Below are 8,970 nucleotides of genomic sequence, written 5' to 3'. Positions count from 1 at the left end.
GGACTCCGTTTTTCGCAAAGGAATAGGCGTTGGAAAGGGGTTTCTGTGCTCTTTCCAGATCTATCATGTATTTTTCCAGAATCTGCACCAGGTACATTTTATTCAGTACTTTGTGTTTTCACACATCTGTCACTTACTTGGACGTTTCAGACTTGGAAATGATTTGTTTGCATGGGATGGCTTTATTTGATCTGCTTTATCAGTATTAAAGTCATTTAGTCTCAGATTTGTTAATTTGAAGAGTTATCATGGGTTTTTCTACTCACCCTTCAGTTGTATTTCTAGAACGGGGTAATTATGAGTCATGGGCAAAGGGCATACTTATACACTGTAGGTGGCTTAATATTTTGCCTTATTTGTATGATCTCATACCTGAACCAGCAACTTTAGAGGGAAAACTAGCTTGGGATATCATTAGAAATCACATAGTAGGAGTTATTTTGTCTAGTGTTGATTCTGACACTGTGTGGGCTATATCGGGCATTGATTGTCCTCACTCACTTTGGACACGTCTTTGGGAGATCTATGGAGACCCCAGTCTTTCTCCATTCCCAAAGGATCCTGCTTCAGATTGTCTTGTACCCATTGGTTGGAGAGATAACACACCTTTTGATCATGCTACTTTGAAGGAACTTCAATATTTAGACACCCTTACATATTCCGATGAATCAGAGGATTGTCTCACAGTTCCTACTCTTCAGACTGAGATTATATATGTATCAACATCATCTCCTTTTGTTCCTGATCAGTTTGATATTGCCTCTTCTTTGGCTCCTATTGATTCAGCTAAGCCGGACATCATACATCTTTCAGACATGGCTACTTGGGATTCTTATCTTGCAGGCATTTCGTCTTTGTTTGTAGAGTCCTATATTGCAAACTTGGAGGATTACTTTGAGGATTTTCAGCTCCTCTTTGTTGACAGCCATATTCCAGCTGTTAGCCCACCATCATCTGTGCATTCAGAGGTTGCAGTTTTTGAGTCTTCAGTTCAGTTTGGATTTGACATCTTTTGTTTCAGTTCAGACAGAGGGATTCTTCAGCATCCTATTATGGCACACATCTTGAGACAGATTGATTCTTCTCTCTTCACAGGGTTTCTTCATCTTCGTCCTTTGGATCCATTTCTTCCCAAGGGGAGGAATATTATATGCCGCTTCAGGATCTCTTTTTGGATTCTACCTCAGGCATCCATATGTGCGACAGGAGTTTCTTCATTGTGGGGGGGGCTTCTAGTCTCTTTCTTTTTCTCCTATGGAGACCATTGTATATGTACTTATATGATAGAAGTTGTCTATGGGGGGTATCATGTTATCCACCTCCTATCCTTATGTTATTAGTGCATTTATTTCTTTCATCTCTTTTTGGAGTAGAGTTTTTCCCATGAGGTTTTCTCTATTTCTCCACTTTACAGAGATTTGGTTGTAATTGGGTACCTGATCAGGCCTTGTTGCCGGGACCCAAGTTTACTTTCTTGCATTGTAGTTACCTTTGCTTTCTTGCACATGTTTGTAACTGCACTTTTGCTCATCTTAAGGGGGGGTGTTAGAGTAAAGGTTTTAATTTAATCATGTTGATTAAATTACCTTTATTCCTCTCTTAAGATTTCACTTTAGTTTGCATTTGTGACATTTAATAATTATATTAATTATTAAATGTCTACCTATTAGGGTTTCTTTTAGGGTTGCACAATATCCTTTTATAAGGATTCATCATTGTAATTTATCTCTCTCTTGGATGAATACATTTTTCAGCTTTCAGAGCACCCTTGCTTGTTTGTCTCCATCTCTTCTTTCTGTGACAGGTTATTTGCATGCAGGTGATCTTCGGGGTTTGTGAAGTTGGCTTTCTCAACTTCTACACAGTTAGCACTGTGCATCTATCTCATTGTGGGTAAGGCATTTGATGGGGTGAAGCACATATACAAAACAAGGATGGACATATATTCCTTAATTATGGTGTGGGGCCTGGAAGTTGGCGAAGATGTTAAAACAGTGAGGTGGGTTATGGAAGCTCTAGTTCCTAAAGATTTCCTAGGCGAAATGGAGTCATTTCTAGAGTGGGCGGTACTTGGGGAAGGGTTTGACATTGGAGAAGGTGTGGAGGATGATGGGCAGGGGATTAAGGCAATGATAATCCCTTTTGTGAGATGGTCGCGAGGTCAGTGCAAGTTTCATCGAAGGGCAAAGGCAAGACATGGGTGGGATGCCTTGAAACTCTTGGTGCAGATAAAAGAGCTCGACGTTATCATAGAGAGAGCCAAGGTCGAGCTAGAGGATGCAGGGAGGAGAGTACTACGTCCGAGGAAGCTGAGAGCGAGTGCAGGGTCGGGTGGTGATGCTAGCTCTTCAAAGAAGCATTGATGTTGCTTTGGGTCAGTTTCAATTTTGATAGCTTATGGTTTTGTCTCTGGTAGATTCATCCACGTTTTCTGTAATTTTGTTATGTTTGTTATACTGTTTGGTCGGGGGTAGGTTTTGGTATGCATAGTGTGGATTGTGTTTTCGAACATTTCAATTATGCTACAATTGGGTTTGATGTGGATGCCTCTTTTCGGCAAATGTGGAAGTTTTTTCTAAAGATGACATTTTGACTTTTAGACACTATATATCTCATTTTGAATATTAATAAAATATAGCATTATTACCGAGCAAAAAAAAAAATCATCTTATAAGTAATTGAAATTTCATTTAACTAAAAACATCCTCATTAAGAATTATTGTTTGCACACTTGTTAATGAGCAAATTGGGTTAATCCATCAACTTTGAGCAACATCTTGTAGGAGTGGAATGCTCCCAAATGAGGTTGGATTAAAATTAACTTTGGTGGTGCATCTAAGGGGAACTTGAAGCCTTCAAGTGCTAGTTGTGTTGCTCATGACTAGTTGGGGAACACTTTGGCTTGGAGTATGCAGAAAATCAGCTCAAGTATTAATAATGAAGCAAAAGCAAAAGTGGCACTCCTGACCATGAAATTGGCTAGGAAATTGTCAACCCCTTGATTCATTTGGAAGGGGACTCACAAATCACCATGAATGTGTTAATTAGAGGTGGTTCAAAGAATTGGAAATTAGACAAGTTGGTGAATGCTACAAAACTCTTACTCTCAACATTAAAAAAAAATTAAATCTCACACGTGCAAAGGGAGGGAAACATGGTAGCAGATGACTTTTCCAAGTTGGCGATGGAGTTAAGGCAAGGGAATGAAGAGGAAATCTGGGAGGATCTCTGAGGAAGAGGCCTTTGTGAAGTGGCAACTTATAAGGATAGTACGATGCAAAGAATTAATGTATGCATTTAGAATGTTGCCCTTGTCATATCATGGAGAGCATGCAAAGTGAGGCTTATTAGGTTGGATTAGTTGTCCTCACTCATTCCTAAAAATTGCTTTGATTAATCGTGTTGGTGTGAGAAACACATTCATCTTCTACATTTTTTTTGTTCTTGAAGGCTGAGGGGAGTTGGTGTTGGAGAATATGAAGGCTATTTTTTAACTGCAAACACTTAAGCCAATGGTGGCTTTTTAGGGAAGGTTATGAAAGAATGGCTTAAGCATGGTTTCAAGTTCGCAGACCCAAAATTCCTTCATCAAGTGGTGATCATTTTAGGCGACATGTTTTTGAATATTGAACATAGGTACAGAACAAATGCAAGCACCACCTCCATGTTTCTGGCTTGAGTTAGGTACCAAGGAAGATGTTCATTGATTGATGAATCAATGTGTGTAGGAAGAATGGTGATGGGGTTTGGCATCTAAAATTGTCATCGCTAGGTCAGGGGAAGGCTTTGTGGCCCCAGGTGGTGATTGGCTTCACATAGGAGAATTCATTCCTCCCCTACAGTAGTTCTTCATTTGGGGTGCCATGGAAGATAAGGAAGTGCATTAGGTAGCAACCCAAATTGGGTTGAGCGGAATTAAGAACGACCCCAGAGCAAGGGAAGATAGAGCACATCGTGGGGAGGTGGAGCCAAATTTGATGAGCAAGGGTCAGAAGAAGGAGGAGTTGAAGCACAAACAAGGGCATACAGTGGGTCTAAGAACTCCAAGAGGCCAAGGACAAAGGCAGCACCCGTGGAGACATTCGATCTAGGATCACAGAGGATTGCAGTTGAGTCTCATGTGGCATCCAAGTAGGGATAGTAAATGGGTGGTCACACTTTATTCTCGTGAGTGCTTGTTCTACATGGGGGGATCCATAGTTCTTTTACTGCTTTTAATGATTTCTTGATTGTTGTCAAAGGGGATATGCCAATCATTATGGGTGACTATAAATTTTGTATATCCATGGGTTGTGTTGGGATGGTTGGGGTTGTTGGAATCAAGGAACACTGAGAGACGGGGGGGGGGGGGGTGTTGAATCAGTATTTTGCAAACTTTAACTTTAATCTATTCTTTCAACCAATTAATGCATTTAATCAAAAGAAAGATGTAAGAACACAAAACAAACAACCACAACATCATAACACCAAGATTTTTATACGTAGAAACCCGGTCAAGGGAAAAACAATGGTAGGGATGAACCCACAATAAGAGTATACTCAATTAGAATTTTTACAATGAGAATGCACATGCATTCAGGCATAGTGCCTAGAGCTCACTGCTCAAAAAAGAGAGGCTCACTGCCTACAAATGAATTACAACAAATCATTGAAGTGAATGAACTAAAAATAACATCTACAAATGGCTGATTATAGTTCCAATTAAGCACATTAAGCACACTTTTCATACTTTGTCTTATCCTACTCTGTTTCACTATTCTATTAAGATCCAGAGCACAAATCTCTAACCTGTGCACGTGGAACTATGCACAGTCGATCAACCACACCTTCCGCACTCTCAAAATGATCAAAAGCATTGATCTTATATATCCGCAACAAGAAATCATATCGGCTACATGTCGGCTCAAGAAAACTTGCACTATATGAAACGTGTACAAATTGTTGGCTAAATCCGAACCCAAATACTAATGCGGACCAAAACAATTGATTACACATTACCAAAACCATCAGACAAAACAATTGGACCATAAAAACAATCTCCAAAATCATTCCACATAATCCGCATAAGGATAATCCAAGCAAGTCGGCGATTTTGTACTATCAAACCAAAAAATGGTACACAAAAGCTTCTAAGTCACACACCAATCATCGCCAAAGGCTAAAAATCTGGAATAAGGTAGTCTAGACACCCATCAACCTTGCTTCAGATCTGCAACACCGAATAACCTTACTTGAGATACTAGCCAAAATATTGGACTCTGTCAGATGCTCTGTTCTAAGCTTGTCGGAATTGAACAATTCTCCAATCTGACTTTTGATATGATCTAATACAGCAACGCGGATGGGTACGCTAACTTGGGTTGCCATCAATGACAACATCGAATGACCTATGCAGTGTCTCTTGCCAACAGGGGTAGTAGTAGATGGGATTTTTTTGGTCTCCTGGTAGGTGCTTCAATGTTGATATTTGGGTTCTGATTTTTTTGGCTTGTATAGTTGACACAAGGATGTAAATTTTGATGTTTCTAATAAAATATACAATACTTTATAGATCAAAAAAAAAAAATTGTTTACACTCTTACACAATTAAATATTAAAGATTCAAATAACTACAATGATAAAATGATCCATCAAAACTATCAAATATAATTTCAATTTCTCTTAACATTTAAATTTAACCCATATACTCAAATATTATATGGTCATATTTTAATTAAGTGTAATTAAATTCTAAAATTAAGTAAATGTGGTCGTTATTCAACCAAAATGGTAATTCTAAAATATTTGATTAATGATTATGAAGCAAGGGATATGATTAATTATGTTGAACTATATAATAAAGAAATAATTTAAATTTAAAATAACTAGCATATCTATATTTTAATTTTTTTATGTAAAAGACGTAGAGAGATATCAATTTAAGCATAATTGTTAATGACTAATTGAATATAAACATAGAAATAAAAAATAAAAACATAGAGACTTTAGAGGAACATTACAATCATGAGAATATGTGAATTCATCTATAAAACTCAATTATTTGATAACATATTTCATGAAACATTTTAAGCTTGATTTCATCTTTGAAAAATATTGTGCATTTCTTTATATAGATTTTTTAAGATATTATTAAGATGAAATTATTCGACTTTAGTCTCATAAGAATTTATTAAAATTCCAATCTACATTAAGATTATAGTAATTTTTTTTTATTAAAATAGATATAAATTACTTATTTAATAAACATTATTTTACCCATCATATATTAAAAAAAAACTACTATTGAAAATTAGAATTCTAGAAGAGCAATTGAAAGAGGGGCTCTTCGGCTTGAATGGAGTCTTGTTTTTCCTCATTCATAAATTGCTTGAAAACTATGATAGGCATATGGAGGGAAAAATTCCTCATCTGTTCATCCACTGTTGAGAAAGGCACACTATTCCACTTTTTAAAATCATGGTGACACCAGTGCTAGAAATAATGAAGGTTGGCAGTATATTTGTTCCCTCTCTATTCAATTTTTCCTTCCACAAAAATATTTATTTGTTTTTCATTATTGGAGGATTCTTATTCCTTCTCAATAATTTTTGTTACACCAAGATTTTTTTGGCTGCCTATGCGACTGTTCGTTTCTCTATAAATATTCTTGGTCTTCATTAATATTGTTTCCTAAAATCCAATTGATCACAAATAAGTTATATTTCTCTTAATATGCAGCTTGTACCATGATTTTGCCACATGGGACTAAACCTAACAAACCCTCATTCCAACATTATCGCATGGCCTATGTGCTACAATTGTCAATAACCCGTGTCTATCCTTTTCATTTTCTCTCACCAAAAAAAAAAACACTCTCTAAAAAATATGGTTAAATATAATTGTCACCTATTTTTGCTTCCAGTCCAAAAATAGCCTTATTGAGGGCCCTAGGTCTTACAAAGGTTTTAGAATTTTTTCAAATAAAAATTTTCCTTTGTTTTGTATGGGAAAAGTTAACATAAGTATAACAGTGTCTATTATATTGTATTAAAGCTCCAAAAATCACTCATGTGAATAGTCAGGATAGGCCTTCATTATATTGGAGGGATTCAAAAGCTTTGAAAATTAAGATTCCACATTGAAGTTAGGGTTGTTCTTGTTTTCACTATGAGTTACATTTCACATTTTGATTGTTCATCATGGAAAATGGAGAGTTTGGATCAACAAAACAATATGCAATCTCTTCAACACTTGATTTTTATCATTAAGAACTCACCAAACAATAGAATGAAAGAGTAGAGATCCAAGATTAATGCGTATGAAGGGCAATTCAAAAGTTATACAATAGTCTGAAGGCAATTCGAACAAGAAAGTCGGTGGCTCAACAACAAAGAAAACAACTTGTAGAAGATGCTACAGATCATGGAGATCGCTATGCTTTTGTCATAGGTCCATCTTATTCTCATGATTATGCTATCATTTTGTATCAAAAGCAGAGTCATTTACATATTTTGGAGGGATTTTCTTTATTTTCTTTTATTAAGTTAAGGTCATGATAAGAAAGGATCCAATCATGAATGCAAAATATCATTGCCTTTGTGATAATCATGAAACAAAGGGGGTCTTGTTGTTATTATATATATGTAAGCCTTTTCTTTATAAAACCATAAAGTGTTAGTGTTACCTAATTTCGCCTCCAGCTCAATCAAGTAGAGCCGAAACAACATTTGCATTGAAAAATGAAAAGTACATATCTGATTATGCTAAATGCCTATACAAGTAAGAGATGCTATCAACTGAAGTAATAGATTCAATGCAAATATTCTTTCAAGAAACAAGGATGTGCATCTTTGAACAATGAAATGTTTTCTTTATTCATGAATTCAAAAAGTATAGTGTCACAAACAAGCCATGGGAATGACTCATTTAATACATTATGAAAGGAAACTATATGTTTACAAAAGAAAGCATATAAAAGGAGTAGATTTCCATCATTGTCTGAATGAAAAATCCCTAAGGCTAAGTTGTCGCTTGTCTTCATACTCCTTCCACTTCGCTACTCTAGAAGTGTTTGCAAGAGATGAGAGAAATAGGTGTTAGAGCTCGGGATGCCTAACCTTTCATATGTAACATTAGCAAGTGCATAGTTATTCTCATAAATCATCAAATAAGTTATGCAATCATCTCATCCAACAAGGAAAAGCAGAGAAATAATCATCAATATCCATTAGAAACTGAATTTCATTGTTTCATCTAACATGTTTGTTCACTGTGCAGGTATAGGTATGATATTCAATATTGGAATACTTTATATTTCATACTAATATGTCAAATATCACATCACATGTAGTAAAATGAGGCTCTCACAAGGGTAGAGCCCAGCATGCTTTTATGTCACTATTGCTTCATCAAGCAAGAACTCATCATTTACAATGATAAGCCAATAAGATCATTTCTATAGATAGCAAGTTTGTGCCCAATGGAACCATACTAACATAAGGAAAACCAAACAAAGATAGTTTCAAATGGCAGTACAATGAGCACAGATTGATCAGGAAAAAGACTCAGAGTGATCATAGAAGGCATTCAAGGAAGTATTTATTCTACCATATAAGTACATAACAACCACAAGATCAATTTTCACTGACAGGGAAAAGATATTATCATGGTAGTAAAGGATTACTATGAAAGTTTACCATGAAGCATTACAACAAAGAGCACATGTAATAAAAGATTCAATAGCAACTTCAAGAAAATTGAATGTCTTAGGACAATGACTATGCCATTTTAGAACTAAGGAGAAGTCACTATAAAGATCAATCCTAATGGAAATGAAGGAACAATGAAAGACAATGTTCTTTGAAGGGTTTTCAAGTCAGAGGTGTCTACTATTAATAAAGAGCATAACAGTCAATGAAAGAAGTATTCACTGAAAAGCAAGACTGCAAATATAGTCAAAGGGCTTAAGGAAGCATTTTTTATGCATAGCCA

Source organism: Cryptomeria japonica, chromosome 11 (assembly GCF_030272615.1).
Source record: "Cryptomeria japonica chromosome 11, Sugi_1.0, whole genome shotgun sequence".
Lineage (NCBI taxonomy): Eukaryota > Viridiplantae > Streptophyta > Pinopsida > Cupressales > Cupressaceae > Cryptomeria > Cryptomeria japonica.
This window is presented reverse-complemented; position numbering follows the sequence as displayed.